Consider the following 17,917-nt stretch of genomic DNA (forward strand, 5'->3'; position numbering starts at 1 on the left):
ACTCATCTTTTGAGGTGGAAAGAATTTAGCTAAGAAGGCATTAACCAGCTTTTCCCAAGAGTTCAGGTTGTCTCTAGGTTGTGAGTTCAACCATATACCAGCTCTGTCTCTTACAGCAAAAGGAAAAAACATAAGTCTGTAGACCTCGAGATCAACTCCATTGGTCTTAACAGTGTCACAAATTTGCAAAAATTCAGCCAAGAACTGATGAGGATCTTCCAATGGAAGTCCATGAAACTTGCAATTCTGTTACATCAGAGAAACTAATTGAGGCTTAAGCTCAAAGTTGTTTGCTCCAATGGCAGGAATAGAGATGCTTCTCCCATAGAAGTCGGGAGTTGGTGCAGTAAAGTCACCAAGCACCTTCCTTACATTGTTGGCATTGTTGTTATTTTTGGCTGCCATGTCTTCTTCTTTTTCGAAAATTTCTGTCAAGTCCTCTCCAGAGAGTTGTGCTTTAGCTTCTCTTAACTTCCTCTTCAGAGTCCTTTCAGGTTCAGGATCAGCTTCAACAAGAATGCCTTTATCTTTATTCCTACTCATATGAAAGAGAAAAAAATAAAGAAAGTATGGGATCCTCTATGTCATAGTATAGAGATTCCTTGATGTGTCAGAGAAAAAGAAGAATAGAAGGATGAGGTAGATAAAGAAGAATTCGAACATATAAAGAGGGGAGAGGGTTAGAATTATTAAGAGAGAAAGAGTGTTAGTGATTAAATAGAAAGAGATGAGAGAGGGAATTTTAGAAAATTTTTAAATAAAATAAAATTAGAGTTTAAAAACAATTAGTTAATTAAAAAGGTTTTTTGAAAAAAATTATTAGTGGTTTTCGAAAATTAGAGAGAGAGAAGTAGTTAGGTGGTTTTGAAAAAGATAAAAAGTTAGAAAAAGATTTTGAAATTAGAATTTAAAAAGATGTGATTTAAAAAAGATATGATTTAAAAAGATATGATTGAAAATATATGATTGAAAGACAATTTAAAAAAAAAATTGATTTTTAAAATTGATGACTTGACTAACAAGAAATTAAAAGATATGATTCTAAAATTCAAATATTGAACCTTTCTTAACAAGAAAGTAACAAACTTAAAATTTTTGAATCATAACATTAATTGTTAGCAAGGATTTTCGAAAATATTAAAAGAAAAATGAAAAAGATTTGATTTTGAAAAACATATGATTGATATGGAAGGATATGAAAAAGATAAGATTTTGAAAAATTAGTTTTAAAATTTGAAAAGTTGAAAATGATTTGGATTGAAAACAATTTTCTCCTTGGTGTTATCTTGGCGTTAAACGCCCAGAATGGTATCCATTCTGGCGTTTAACGCCCACTTGGCTACCTCCTTGGGCGTTAAACGCTAGAAATCCTTCCTTACTGGGCGTTTTGAGCGCCCAACTTTTTCTCTGTGATTCCTCTGTTGTATGTTCTGAATCTTCAATTCTCTGTATTATTGACTTGAAAAGATATAATTTTGATTTTTTTGAATTTTTAATGATGAGAGTGATGATTGGATTTTTTATGGTTTAGAATTTCACTAATGAAATCTCGTTGTAAAGTATAGTTTTTAAACCAAGCAATAATCCTTTCATACAAAAGATTGTTTGTCACAAGTAACAAACCCCTAAATTTATAAACTGAAGTATTGAACCTTGGGTCGTTCTCCCTAGGAATTACAATAAAGTGCCTTGTTATTGGTTATGAGATATTTTGGGGTTTTTTTAAGATTTTAGACAAGAATTGTAAATGGCAAAGAAAATAAACTAACAACTAACAAAGCTCTTGGCAAGATATGAGAACTAGAAGTCCTATCCTAGTTATCCTCCTCAATTGTGACCACAAATTGTTCATTGCTACCACTTAGTTAACCTCTAACCATGAAGGAAAGTCAAGTGGATGAATCAATTTGATTCCTCAAGTCCTAATCAACTCCTAAAGGAAAGACTAGCTTTAGAGGCAATCAAATCAATTAGCAACTTATAATTATCAATCAACAAAGGAATTAGATAACTCAAGAGTCACTAATTACTCTACCTAGGCCAAGAGGAACAAAATCTACACTAAAACCAAAAGAAGCATTTTGTCAAACACATAAGAGGCATGGAAGGAAAGCACATGAAATCTACAACAAGAATGAAATCTAATAACAATTATTAAAAGTAATTAACAACAACAATTAAAAGAAACACAATTATTATGAATTACCTTGAATTGAATTGAAAGAAAATGGAGGGAACAATAGTAGATCTACAACAAAGTACAAGAACAACATAAAGGAAATTACATCAAAAAGAATAGAAGAATTGATGATTGCAACAACAAAGAATTGAAAGGTAGAAGTAGAAGAAGATGAATCAAAACCTAGATCTAAGAACTAAACCTAATCCTAATCCTAATCCTAATCCTAGAGAGAAGTGAGAGCTTCTCTCTCTAAAACTAATTCTAAACTAATCCTAATGTGTAAAAATGATCCAAAGTCCATTTACTCTTCAATCCTTGGCTTTAAATAGCATCTTTGGTGCCAAAGTTGGTTGGTATTGGGCCCCACAACTCCTGAGAATTTGCTGGGCACGAATTCAATTAAAAATCAAGAATCAGCATCGACGTGTACGCGCATAGCACGCGTACGCGTCCATGGGCCATTTCGCAAGGTGCGCGAAAGCACCTGGTGCGTGCGCGCGTCCATGGGCGAGTTCAATTCTTTGACTTTTCATGATCTTCTCCACTTTGTATGCTTTCCTCCTCACTCCTTTGATCCATTCCTAGCCTTTTCAATCTAAAATCACTAACAAACACATCAAGGCATCTAGTGGAATCAAAGGGTGATTAAAATCATCAAGTTAAAGGCCTAAAAAGCATGTTTTCACATCTAAGCACAAATAAGGAGACAATCACAAAATCATGCTAATTCATTGAATAAATGTGGGTAAAAAGGTATTAAAATCTCCTAAAATCAATACAAGATAAACCTTACAAATGGGGTTTATCAGAGAGAGAAAAACAACAGAATGGAATTAAACATGCAAAACTAAGATCAAAACAAGGGATGCATGCAAGAACACTTTGAATATCAAGATAAACACCAAGAACACTATGAAGATCATGATGAAGATCAAGAACATATTTTTGAAAATTTTTGAGAAAAGGAAGACATGCAAGACACCAAACTTAGAAATTTTCATACTAGACACACTAACAATTTGAGAATGCACATGAGAAACAACAAAAGACACAAAACAATAGAATTTAAAGATCAGACAAAGAAAATCATCAAGAACAACTTGAAGATCAATAAAGACACAATAACACACTTTCGAAAAATGCAAGAAGAATAAAGACATGCAATTGACACTAAACTTAAAATTTGACTCTAGACTCAAACAATAACACAAAAATATTTTTGATTTTATAATTTTAAAATTTTTTTGTAATTTTTTGAAAATTATTTTTGGAAAACAAAAATAAGAAACTCAAAATTTTTAATAAGAATTCCAGGAATCATGCAATGTTAGTCTAAAGCTTCAGTCTAAAAAGATTAGACATGGCTAACCAAGCTTCAGCAGGACATTACATATAACAGCCAAATTGATGGGAATCAACTAGCTCCTGTGATGATAAAAGCATCATCTGAAACTCTAGAATTCATTCTTAGAAATTCTGAAAAAAAAAATAAAAAAATACCTAATCTAAGCAACAAGATTAACTGTCAGTTGTCCAATCTCGAACAATCCTCTGTAACGGCGCCAAAAACTTAGTACACAAAATCGTGATCACACACTTTCTTCACAACTCCGTGCAGCTGACTAGCAAGTGCAATGGGTCATCCAAGTAATACCTTACGTGAGTAAGGGTCGATCCCACGGAGATTGTCAGCTTGAAGCAAGCTATGGTCACCTTGTAAATCTCAGTCAGGCAGATTCAAATGGTTTTGGTATTTTGATAATTAAAAGAGAAATAAAAGATAAAATAAGATAGAGATACTTATGTAATTCTTTGGTGGGAATTTTAGATAAGCGTATGGAGATGCTTTGTTCCTCCTGAATCTCTGCTTTCCTACTGCCTTCATCCAGTCATGCGTACTCCCTTCCATGGCAAGTTGTATGTTGGGGGATCACTGTTGTCAATGGCTACGATCCGTCCTCTCAGTGAAAATGGTCTGGCTACGGGTTACGTAGGGCTAATCATCTGTCGGTTCTCGATCGTGTCGGAATAAGATCCAATGATCCTTTTGCGCACTGTCACTGTGCCCAACAATCGCGAGTTTGAAGCTCATCACAGTCATCCCATCCCAGATCCTACTCGGAATACCACAGACAAGGTTTAGACTTTCCGGATCTCAAGAATGCTGCCAATTGATTCTAGCTTATACCACGAAGACTCTGATCTCACAGAATGGAAGGCTCTGTTGTCAGGAGAGGCAACCATGCGTCGTGGACCAGGAGGCCAAAATAATGCATTCAAGCTTGTTTTTAGGTAGAACGGAAGTGGTTGTCAGGCACGCGTTCATAAGTGAGAATGGTGATGAGTGTCACTTGATCATCACATTCATCATGTTGAAGTGCGAATGGATATCTTAGAACAAGAATAAGCTTGAATTGAATAGAAAACAGTAGTAATTGCATTAATTCATGAGGAACAGCAGAGCTTCACACCTTGATCTATGAGGTGTAGAAATTTCACTGTTGAAAATACATAAGTGATGAAGGTCCAGGCATGTCCATTCAGCCATGCCTCCCAAATAACATGAAACAATCGAAAAAGGGTTCAAAGACCTGATCCCAATATCAAGGATGATCAAAAGATGAAAATACAATAGTAAAAGGTCCTATTTATAGTGAACTAGTAACCTAGGATTTATAGAAATAAGTAAATGTTGCTGAAATCTACTTCTGGGGCCCACTTAGTGTGTGCTTGGGCTGAGCATTGAAGCTTTCACGTGCATAGGCTTTTCTTTGAGTTAAATGCCAGCTCTGGTGCCAGTTTGGGCGTTTAACTCTAGCTTTTATGCCAGTTCTGGCGTTTAACGCCAGAAAAGGGTCTCTGACCGGCATTTTGACGCCAAATTGGGCCATCAAATCTCGGACAAAGTATGAACTATTATACATTGCTGGAAAGCCCAAGATGTCTACTTTCCAACGCAATTAAGAGCGCAGCAATTGGGCTTCTGTAGCTCCAGAAAATCCATTTCGAGTGCAAGAAGGTCAGAATCCAACAGCATCTGCAGTTCTTTTTCAGCCTCTGAATAAGATTTTTGCTCAGGTCCCTCAATTTCAGCCAGAAAATACCTAAAATCACAGAAAAATACACAAACTCATAGTAAAGTCCAGAAATGTGATTTTAGCATGAAAAATAATAATTATATACTAAAAACTAACTAAATCATACTAAAAACTACCTAAAAACAATGCCAAAAAACGTATAAATTATCCACTCATCAACAGGACTCTTTTTTTGGCAAGGATCATGTGTGCGTGCGCACATAGGTCCGTGTGTGCACACATGAACGAAAAGGGTTGGGGGTTCACGCGCACAGGCTGTGCCAACACCCCCACCAAATGGGATGCAAGTTGGCATGCGGATGCACAAGCCTGTGCGGCCGCACAGAGAGCACGAAAAGAAGGTTGTGTGCGTACGCACATCCGCGTGCGGCCGCACAAACTGCAAGAAGATAGGGATGCGCATGCACAAGGGGTGCGAGCGCTCCAAACAGAGGGCATATATAGAGTGTGCGTACGCACGTGTCGGTGTGCACGCACAGGACACAGAAAATAGAAATTGCGTGCGCGCGGACAAGTGTGTGCGCACGCACAGATGCCCTATTTTCCAAAAATTTTTCTTTAAAAATCTAAGGTGCCAATTCAAAATCATTCAAAAATCCATAAATGCATGATCCATATGAAAATTAACCAACCAATTCAAAATTAAACTAACCTAAGCTAAGCTAAGATAAGTTAAAATGCAATAAAACAAGGCTATAAACAAAGGAAAAGGGTAAGAAATATGTTACCATGGTGGGGTGTCTCCCACCTAGCACTTTAGTTTATAGTCCTTAAGTTGGACTTGTTGAGGAGACTCTTGTTAAGGTGGCTTGTGTTTCTACTCCTCCTTGAATCTCCATCCATGCTTGGTCCTTAAAGCTCCTCCAAGATCCTATATTCGAGTTTCCCGATCTCCCTCTTGCAGATTTCTATGCTCCAAGACGAATGGACAAGCTCTCAAATGACCTGCAAAGCAACCCAACATTCTCCGAAAATCACACAATCTTGCCTTGCATCCCACTTGAGCTCCAATTCTTGCTTTGGTTTTCTTGAAGAACCTTGGATTTACTCGGCAACCAACACTCCTTACTCCACCATGTACCAACCCAAGAAGGACCTTGAGTTGGTAGTCCGTCTCCAAGATAGCATATTGATGGGGGCCAATGATGCTCATAGGTAAAATTGCCACCCACTCAATATGTTCTTGAAACGGAATTGCTTTCTCACCAACTTCCTCTTCCCCATCACTCAAATCATAACAAGGAGGTTGTGAGAACTCTACCTCCATGTCTCTCTCAAACTCAATGGGAAGAGGCTCTTTAGGATCATTGAGGTGATTGACCAAGGAAGACAAAAAATTATTTATGATGGAATCCTCATCTTGATCAACCTCCCCCAACTCCTCCTTTCTCTCCTCAAGTTCACATACTTCACCCTCTCCCTCTTGTTGCATGTCAAGCTCCACCCCTTCTTCTTTCCTTTGTGGCTCCATGCTTTCCTCTTCACTACAAGCCTTAGTTGATCCTTTAAATTCCTCAAGAGAAGTGTCTTAATCGAATGAGCGACGTAGGACTAGGCGATTCACCGCTTCGGCTATGGTAGCCACGAGTTGCCCTTGAGTCTTTCGGAATCCTTCTTGCACTTGAAGAAAGGCGTGAAGGTCTTGTGGTTCTTGGGCCAAGGGTGGGAAAGCTTCATATTGTGGTGAAAAATGAGGTTCATTGTTTGGGAGGGAGGTTGTAAATGTGGGAGGTAGTTCATGTTAATGAGCATCTTGAGGTGGTATGCATGGATATGGTTGTTGGTAGTAGTGGTGTGGTGATTGAAAATGTGGTGGTTGAGGATTATGTTGGGGGTATGGATCATAGGTATATGGTGGTGGAGGTGTATAATCAAAGTGAAATCCACCATATCCTTGGGTTGGGTATGTGCATTGGGAAGGGGATGGTTCATTGTAATATAGAGGAGGTTACTTCTTCCAAAATTAATGCTCCAATCCCATGATGCAATCCAAAATAAAAGTTATCAATCCCTACAAAATAATCACAACCAAACTCTAAACCAAGAGGGTGATAACTCATAGAGATAATTGAAAACAAAAGCTAAAGACATCAATTAACAAAATAAACAAAATCCTAATTACAAACAAAAGCAAACAAACAACCCAAAAAGGATCTATTCACACTATGGACATATTTACAACAACCAAAATATAGCACTCATGACGCTAGCTCCCGGCAACGACGCCAAAAACTTGATATGTGCAAAACTGATGAGCGGATAATTTATACGCTTTTTGGCATTATTTTTAGATAGTTTTTAGTGTAATCTAGCTACTTTTAGGGATGTTTTCATTAGTTTTTATGCTAAATTCACATTTCTGGACTTTACTATGAGTTTGTGTATTTTTTTGTGATTTCAGGGAATTTCTGGCTGAAATTGAGGGACCTGAGCAAAACTCTGATAAGGAGGCTGACAAAGGACTGCTGATGCTGTTGGAATCTGACCTCCTTGCACTCGAAATGGATTTTCTGGAGCTACAGAACTCCAAATGGCGTGCTCTCAACGGTGTTGGAAAGTTCCACGCTGCATTCTGGAGTCAAACGCGAGAAACACGTCACGAACCAGAGTTGAATGCCAAAAACACGTTACAACTTGGCGTTCAACTCCAAGATAAGCCTTAGCTCGTGAAAAGATCAAGCTCAGCCCAAACATACACCGAGTGGGCCCCGGAAGTGGATTTATGCATCAATTACTTACTTCTGTAAACCGTAGTAGCTAGTTTAGTATAAAAAGAACTTTTTACTAGTGTATTAGACGTCTTGGACTATCTAGTTCTTTTGACCATTCGGTCATTCATGGAGGCTGGCCATTCGGCCATGCCTGGACCTTCATCACTTATGTATTTTCAACGGTGGAGTTTCTACACACCATACATTAAGGGTGTAGAGCTCTGCTGTACCTCAAGTTTTAATGCAATTACTACTATTTTCTATTCAATTCCGCTTGTTCTTATTCTAAGATATTCGTTGCACTTCAACATGATGAATGTGATTATCCGTGACACTCATAATCATTCTCACCTATGAACGCGTGACTGACAACCACTTCCGTTCTACCTTAGACCGGGCACATATCTCTTGGATTCATTAATCGGAATCTTCGTGGTATAAGCTAGATTGATGGCGGCATTCATGAGAATCCGGAAAGTCTAAACCTTGTCTGTGGTATTTCGAGTAGGATTCTGGGATTGAATGACTGTGACGAGCTTCAAACTTGCGATTGTTGGGCGTGATGACAAACGCAAAAGAATCAAGGGATTCTATTCCAACATGATCGAGAACTGATAGATGATTAGCCGTGCCATGACAGAGCATTTGGACCTTTTTCACTGAGAGGATGGGATGTAGCCATTGACAACAGTGATGCCCTACATACAGCTTGCCATAGAAAGGAGTGACAAAGATTGGATAAAAGCAATAGGAAAGCTGAGATCCAACAGGGACAAGCACCTCTATACACTTGTCTGAAATTCCCACCATTGAATTACATGAGTAACTCTATCTTTATTTTATGTTTATTATTTATTATTATTCGAAAATCAATAAACATTTATTATCCACCTAACTGAGATTTACAAGATGACCATAGCTTGCTTCACACCAACAATCTCCGTGGGATCGACCCTTACTCACGTAATGTATTACTTGGACGACCCAGTGCACTTGCTGGTTAGTTGTGCGGAGTTGTGACTAAGTGTGATTCACGTTTGAGAGCGCTGTTGATGATCACAATTTCGTGCACCAAGTTTTTGGCGCCGTTGCTGGGGATTGTTCGAGTTTGGACAACTGACGGTTCATCTTGTTGCTCAGATTAGGTAATTTTCTTTTTATTTTCTTTTGAAAAAGTTTTCAAAAATATTTTTCAAAATTTTTTCCTTTGTTTTTGAAAATTATTCCGAAATTTTTAAGAATGAATTCTAGAGTTTTATAGTAACATGTTGAAGCCTGACTGGCTGTAAAGCCATATCCAAATCCTTTTGGATTGAGACTTCCACTTGTCAACATAACGGGTATGTATATAGAGTTGGATGAAATATCAGCTGTTGCATGCCTGATTTATATCTTCTAAAGCTGGCTGGCTATTTAGCCATGCCCAACCCTTGGATTGGAGCTTTAGACTAACAATTGAAAGATTCCTGGAATTCTTATTAAAAATTTTGAATCTCTTAATTTCTTTTCCTATATGTTTTATTTCGAAAAAAAATAAAAGGAAAATACAAAAAAAATCATAAAATCATAAAAACCAAAAATATTTTGTGTTCTTGTTTGAGTCTTGAGTCAATTTATAAGTTTGATGTCTATTGCACGTTCATCTTATTCTTGCATTTTTTTTTTCGAAAATTCATGCATTCATAGTGTTCTTCATGATCTTCAAGTTGTTCTTGGTAAGTCTTCTTGTTTGATCTTGATGTTTTCTTGTTTTGTGTCTTTTATTGTTTTTCATATGCATTTTTGCATTCATAGTGTCCATGCATTAAAGATTTCTAAATTTGGTGTCTTGCATGTTTTCTTTGCATCAAAATTTTTCAAAAATATGTTCTTGATGTTCATCATGATCTTCAAAGTGTTCTTGGTGTTCATCTTGACATTCATAGTGTTCTTGAATGAATCTTGTGTTTTGATCCAAAATTTTTATGTTTTGGGTCATTTTTATGTTTTTCTCTCTCATCATTAAAAATTCAAAAAAATCAAAAAAATATATTTTCCTTATTTCTCTCAAAAATTCGAAATTTTGGGTTGACTTGGTCAAAAATTTTTAAAATAAGTTGTTTTCTTTTTAGTCAAGTCAAAATTTCAATTTTAAAAATCTTATCTTTTCAACACTTTTTCAAAACTCAAATCTTTTTCATTTTTTTATATATTTTCGAAAATTTCTTTTAAATTTATTTTCAAAATCTTTTTATTTATCTTTATTTCATAATTTTTAAAATTACATTAACAATTAATGTGATTGATTCAAAAATTTGAAGTTTGTTACTTTCTTGTTAAGAAAGGTTCAATCTTTAAATTCTAGAATCATATCTTTTAGTTTCTTGTTAATTAAGTAATTAATTTTAAATTAAATCTTTTTCAACCATATCTTTTTAATCATATCTTCTTATCATATCTTTTTATATCATATCTTTTTCAAAATTTTATCATTTTAAAAAATTTGATTTCAAAATAGCTTATCTAACTTCTTATCTTCTTATCTTTTCAAAATTGATTTTAATATCTTTTTCAACTAACTATTTGACTTTTTGTTTGTTTCTTATCTTTTTCAAAATAACTTAACTACTTCTCCCTCTCTAATTTTCGAAAATATCTCCCCCTTTTTCAAAATTATTCTTAAATTAATTAATTGTTTTAAATTTTAATTTTAATTTTATTTCTTATCTTTATTTTCGAAAATCATTTAACTCCTTTTTAAAATTTATTTTCGAAAATTTCTCCCTCTCCTCTTCTTCTATTTATTTATTTATTTACTAACACTTCTCTTCACCTCTCTTCATCTCAAATCACTACCCCTATCCTCACCCTTGTGTTGGGATTCTCCATTCTTCTTCACTCTTATTCCCTTTCTTCTTCTACTAATAATAAGGAACCTCTTTATTGTGACATAGAGGATTCCTCTTCCTTTTCTATTCTCTTCTCTTTCATATGAGCAGGAACAAGGAAAAAGGAATTCTTGTTGAAGCTGATCCAGAACCTGAAAGGACTCTGAAGAGGAAACTAAGAGAAGCTAAATTACAACAATCTAGAGACAACCTTACTGAAATTTTCGAACAAGAAAAGGAGATGGCAGCCGAACCCAACAACAATAATGCAAGAAGGATGCTTGGTGATTATACTACACCTACGTCCAATTTTGATGGAAGAAGCATCTCAATTCCTGCCATTGGAGTAAACAATTTTGAGCTGAAACCTCAATTAGTTGCTCTAATGCAACAGAACTGCAAGTTTCATGGACTTCCATCAGAAGATCCTTACCAGTTCTTAACTGAGTTCTTGCAGATCTGTGACATTGTTAAGACTAATAGAGTAGATCCTGAAGTCTACAGGCTCATGCTTTTCCCTTTTGCTATAAGAGACAGAGCTAGAGCATGGTTGGACTCTCAACCTAAAGATAGCCTGGACTACTGGGATAAGCTGGTCACGACCTTCTTGGCTAAGTTCTTTCCTCCTCAAAAGCTGAGCAAGCTTAGATTGGATGTCAGACCTTCAAACGAAAAGATGGTGAATCCCTCAATGAAGCTTGGGAAAGATACAAACAGATGACCAAAAGATGTCCTTCTGACATGTTTTCAGAATGGACCATGATAGATATATTCTATTATGGTCTACCTAAGTTCTCTAAGATGTCATTGAACCATTCTGTAGGTGGATCCATTCACCTAAAGAAAACACCTGCAGAAGCTCAAGAACTTATTGACATGGTTGCAAATAACCAGTTCATGTACACTTCTGAGAGGAATTCCGTGAATAATGGGACGCCTCAAAGGAAGAGAGTTCTTGAAATTGATGCTCTGAATGCCATTTTGGCTCAGAACAAAATGTTGACTCAGCAAGTCAACATGATTTCTCAAAGTCTGAATGGATGGCAAAATGCATCCAACAGTACTAAAGAGGCATCTTCTGAAGAAGAAGCTTATGATCCTGAGAACCCTGCAATAGCAGAGGTAAATTACATGGGTGAATCTTATGGAAACACCTATAACTCATGATGACAGGTCATCATATACCCATTTTTCAAGCTAATTTCACTTGTTTTACTAGTCTTTATGCACTTTCTTGCATCCTAAGTAAGTGATTTGGAGTGAAAATGCATAACTTCTTTAAATCAAACAACCACCATGAAATTAATGTTAACTCATGAGGTTTAAGCTGAATTTAATTGATTTTTAATTGATTTATAAGCCTTGTAAATTTAGTGATACTTTGAGTGGTTGTTTTGGTTTATTGTAGGTGAAGAAAAGAAGAAAAGAGGAAGTGTGGCTTAAGAAAGCGTGGCCCAAGAGAGAAAAAGTGTGGCGCATAAAAGGAGGAAGCAAGCATTGCCCTCCACAAGGGCACACTGCCCTCAAGGAGGGCAACATAAGGAAGCACACTTTGAGAGGCAACACTGCCCTGCTGATGAGCGGATAATTTGTACCCTTTTTGGCATTGTTTTTAGTATGTTTTTAGTATCTTTTAGTTAGTTTTTATTATATTTTTATTAGTTTTTAGTTAAAATTCACTTTTCTGGACTTTACTATGAGTTTGTGTGTTTTTCTGTGATTTCAGGTATTTTCTGGCTGAAATTGAGGGATCTGAGCAAAAATCTGATCCAGAGACTCAAAAGGACTGCAGATGCTGTTGGATTCTGACCTCCCTGCACTCGAAGTGGATTTTCTGGAGCTACAGAAGCCAAATTGGCGCGCTCTCAACGGCGTTGGAAAGTAGACATCCTGGGATTTCCAGCAATATATGATAGTCCATACTTTGCCCAAGATTTGATGGCCCAAACCGGCGTTCAAAGTCACCTACAGAAATTCCAGCGTTAAACGCCGGAACTGGCACCAAAATGGAAGTTAAACGCCCAAACTGGCATAAAAGCTGGCGTTTAACTCCAAGGAGAGTCTCTACACGAAAATACTTCATTGCTCAGCCCAAGCACACACCAAGTGGGCCCGGAAGTGGATTTTTATGTCATTTACTCATCTCTGTACACCCTAGGCTACTAGTTCTCTATATATAGGACCTTTTTACTATTGTATTTTCATCTTGGTTCTTCTGGTTCCCTCTCTGGGGCCGAAACCAATGATCACTTTTGTTCTTATGTATTTTCAACGGTGGAGTTTCTACACACCATAGATTAAGGTGTGGAGCTCTGTTGTACCTCGAGTATTAATGCAATTACTATTGTTCTTCTATTCAATTCCGCTTGTTCTTTGTCCAAGATATCACTTGTTCTTCAACTTGATGAATGTGATGATCCGTGACACTCATCATCATTCTCACTTATGAACAAAGTGACTGACAACCACTTTTGTTCTACAAGCAATCAAGGCTCTAGTGAATATCTCTTTGATTCCTGATACACGATGCATGGTTGATCGCCTGACAACTGAGTGCTCGCCTGACAAACGAGCCAGCCATTCCGTGAGATCAGAGTCTTCGTGGTATAGGCGAGAACTGATGGCGGCATTCAAGAGAATCCGGAAGGTCTAACCTTGTCTATGGTATTCTGAGTAGGATTCAATGATTGAATGACTGTGACGTGCTTCAAACTCCTAGCAGGCGGGGCATTAGTGACAGACGCAAAAGAATCGCTGGATTCTATTCCGGCCTGACCGAGAACCGACAGCTGATTAGCCATATGCTATGACAGAGCATAGGAACATTTTCACTGAGAGGATGGGAGGTAGCCACTGACAACGGTGAAACCCTTGCATAAGCTTGCCATGGAAAGGAGTAAGAAGGATTGGATGAAGACAGTAGGAAAGCAGAGAGACGGAAGGGAAGGCATCTTCATACGCTTATCTGAAGCTATCACCAATGATATACATAAGTATCTCTATCTTTATCTTTATGCTTTATTCATCATCTATACCCATTTGAGTCTGCCTAACTGAGATTTACAAGGTGACCATAGCTTGCTTCATACCAACAGTCTCCGTGGGATCGACCCTTACTCGCGTAAGGTTTATTACTTGGACGACCCAGTGCACTTGCTGGTTAGTTGTGCGAAGTTGTGTTTATGCCATGGTATTGAGCACCAAGTCTTTGGAGCCATTACTAGGGATTATTTGAGTTGTAGTGATCACAATTTCGTGCACCAAGTTTTTGGCGCCGTTGCCGGGGATTGTCTGTGTATGGACAACTGACGGTTCATCTTGTTGCTTAGATTATGTATTTTTTTTTCAGAGTTCTTGTGAATAAATTCTAGTGTTTCATGATGATCTGTTGAAATCTGGCTGGCTGAGAAGCCATGTCTAATCTTATTGGACTGAGGTTTCAACTAATCATCACAAGAGCTTGTTGATTTCTATCAATCTTGCTATTGGAGCAATGATCTGCTAAGGCTTGGCTGGCCATTGGCCATGTCTAGTGTTTTGGATCGAAGCTTTCTTTGAAAGCTTGGCTGGCTGTGAAGCCATGTCTAATTTCTGGACCGGAGTCTTAGACTAACATTGCAATGATTCCTGGAATCCAAATTGAGAATTCTGAAACCTTTATTTTATTTTCATATAATTTTCGAAAAAAGCACAAAAAAAAAAAATTTAAAATCATAAAAACCAAAAATACTTTATGTTTCTTGCTTGAGTCTAGTGTCTAATCTTAAGTTTGGTGTCTTGCATGCCTTGTTTATTTGATCTTGGTTCTATTTTCAAGTCAATAGTACAGGGGACTGAAGATTAAGAACATGCAGCAGAGGAATTACACAGAAAAGCTGGGCGTTCAAAACGCCCAGTGAAGAAGGACAGACTGGCGTCTAAACGCCAGCCAGGGTACCTGGTTGGGCGTTTAACGCCCAAAAAGGTAGCATTTTGGGCGTTAAACGCCAGAATGGATACCATTCTGGGCGTCTAACGCCAGGATGGCACAAGGGGGAAGATTTTGTTTTCAAATCAATTTTTTTTCAAGTTTTCAAAGTTTTTCAAAATCAAATCTTTTTCAAATCATATCTTTTCAATCAAATGTTTTCAAAATCAATTTCTTTCCTTTTTCAAAGATACTTGCTAACAATTAATGATTTGATTCAAAATTTCAAGTATGTTGCCTTTTCTGTTGAGGAAGGTTTAATTTTTGAATAATATCTTTTCTTGTCAGGCAAGTCATTAATTTTAAAATCAAATCTTCTTAAAATGTTTTTCAAATCATATCTTCTCAATCACATCTTTTTAAAACCAATCATATCTTTTTAATCACATCTTTTTCAAAATAGTTTTCAATCAAATCTTTTTAACTTCTAATTTCAAAATCTTTTTCAAAAATCATTTGATTTCTTTCCCACTCTTATTTTCGAAAATCAAGTAGTGTTTTTCAAAAATGTTTTTAAAATCTTTTACTTAATTTTCGAATATTACTTCCCTTCTTCTCACATCCTTCTATTTATGGACTAACACTATTCCTTAATGCAAAATTCGAACTCCATCTTCTTTGATAAGTTCGAATTTTCTACTTCTGTCTTCTACTTTTCTTTTCCTCTGACACCTCAAGGAATCTCTATACTGCAACATAGAGGATTCCACATTTTCTTGTTCTCTTCTCTTTCATATGAGCAGGAGCAGAGACAAAGGCATTCTTGTTGAAGCTGACCCTGAACCTGAAAAGACCTTGAAGCGAAAGCTAAGAGAAGCTAAGGCACAACTCTCTGTTGAGGACCTGACCGAATTCTTCAAAGAAGAAGAACCTATGGCAGCCGAAAACAACAACAATGCCAACAATGCAAGGAAGGTGCTGGGTGACTTTACTGCACCTACTCCCGACTTCTATGGGAGAAGCATCTCTATCCCTGCCATTGGAGCAAACAACTTTGAGCTTAAGCCTCAATTAGTTTCTCTAATGCAACAGAATTGCAAGTTCCATGGACTTCCATTGGAAGATCCTCATCAGTTTTTAGCTGAATTCTTGCAAATCTGTGACACAGTCAAGACTAATGGGGTTGACCCTGAGGTCTACAGACTGATGCTATTCCCTTTTGCTGTAAGAGACAGAGCTAGGATATGGTTGGACTCTCAACCTAAAGAAAGCCTGGACTCTTGGGAAAAGCTAGTCAATGCCTTCTTGGCAAAGTTCTTTCCACCTCAAAAATTGAGTAAGCTTAGAGTGGAAGTCCAAACCTTCAGACAGAAGGATGGTGAATCCCTCTATGAAGCTTGGGAAAGATACAAACAATTAATCAGAAAGTGTCCTTCAGACATGCTTTCTGAATGGAGCATCATAGGTATTTTCTATGATGGTCTCTCTGAACTATCCAAGATGTCTTTGGATAGCTCTGCTGGAGGATCTCTTCATCTGAAGAAGACGCCTGCAGAAGCTCAAGAGCTAATTGAAATGGTTGCAAATAACCAATTCATGTACACTTCTGAAAGGAATCCTGTGAACAATGGGACTAATCAGAAGAAAGGAGTTCTTGAGATTGATACTCTGAATGCCATATTGGCTCAGAATAAAATATTGACTCAACAAGTCAATTTGATTTCTCAAAGTCTGTCTGGAATGCAAAATGCACCAAACAGTACTAAGGATGCTTCATCTGAAGAAGAAGCTTATGATCCTGAGAACCCTTCAATGGAAGAGGTGAATTACCTGGGAGAATCCTATGGAAACACCTATAATTCTTCATGGAGAAATCACCCAAATTTCTCATGGAAGAATCAAGAGAAACCTCAACAAGGTTTCAACAACAATAATGGTAGAAGAAACAGGTTTAGCAATGGCAAGCCTTTTCCATCATCTTCTCAGCAACAGACAGAGAATCCTAAGCAGAACCCCTCTGACTTAGCAACCATGATCTCTGATCTAATCAAAACCACTCAAAGTTTCATGACTGAAATAAGATCCTCCATTAGAAATTTGGAGGCACAAGTGGGACAGCTGAGCAAGAAAGTTACTGAACTCCCTACTAGTACTCTCCCAAGCAATACAGAAGAAAACCCAAAAGGAGAGTGCAAGGCCATCAACATGGCAAAATTTGGAGAGGAAGGGGAGGAAGTGAACGCCACTGAGGAAGACCTCAATGGGCGTGCACTAGCCTCCAATGAGTTCCCTAATGAGGAACCATGGGAATCTGAGGCTCAAAATGAGACCATAGAGATCCCACTGGATTTACTTCTGCCTTTCATGAGCTCTGATGAGTATTCTTCCTCTGAAGAGGATGAGTATGTCACTGAAGAGCAAGTTGCTAAATACCTTTGAGCAATCATGAAGCTAAATGACAAGTTATTTGGAAATGAGACTTGGGAGGATGAACCTCCTTTGCTCACCAAAGAACTGGATGACTTGTCTAGGCAGAAATTACCTCAAAAGAGACAAGATCCTGGGAAGTTTTCCATACCTTGTACCGTAGGCACCATGACCTTCAAGAAGGCGCTGTGTGACTTAGGGTCAAGTGTAAACCTCATGCCTCTCTCTGTAATGGAGAAGCTAGGGATCCTTGAGGTACAAGCTGCAGGAATCTCACTAGAGATGGCAGACAACTCAAGAAAACAAGCTTACGGACTTGTAGAGGATGTCTTGGTAAAGATTGAAGACCATTACATCCCTGCTGATTTCATAGTCCTAGAGACTGGGAAGTGCATGGATGAATCCATCATCCTTGGCAGACCCTTCCTAGCCACAGCAAAGGCTGTGATTGATGTTGATGGAGGTGAACTGATCATTCAAGTGAATAAAGAATCCTTTGTGTTTAAGGCTCAAGGATATCCCTCTGTCACCATGGAGAGGAAGCATGAAGAGCTTCTCTCAATTCAGAGTCAAACAGAGCCCCCACAGTCAAACTCTAAGTTTGGTGTTGGGAGGCCACAATCAAACTCTAAGTTTGGTGTTGAACCCCCACATTCAAACTCTAAGTTTGGTGTTGGGAGGTTCCAACATTGCTCTGAGTATCTGTGAGGCTCCATGAGAGCCCT

General features: G+C 37.5%; 1 non-coding gene across 1 annotated transcript; it reads right to left on the reverse strand.

Moving 5' to 3' along the window:
- Positions 1–16,103: 16,103 nt before the first annotated feature.
- LOC130958429 (small nucleolar RNA R71) lies at positions 16,104–16,211 on the reverse strand. The gene has a single exon (XR_009077551.1). It is a non-coding gene; the product is annotated as a small nucleolar RNA R71 (small nucleolar RNA).
- Between the last annotated feature and the right edge of the window lie 1,706 nt (positions 16,212–17,917).

This window comes from Arachis stenosperma, chromosome 10, assembly GCF_014773155.1.
Source record: "Arachis stenosperma cultivar V10309 chromosome 10, arast.V10309.gnm1.PFL2, whole genome shotgun sequence".
In the NCBI taxonomy this organism is placed as follows: Eukaryota; Viridiplantae; Streptophyta; class Magnoliopsida; order Fabales; family Fabaceae; genus Arachis; species Arachis stenosperma.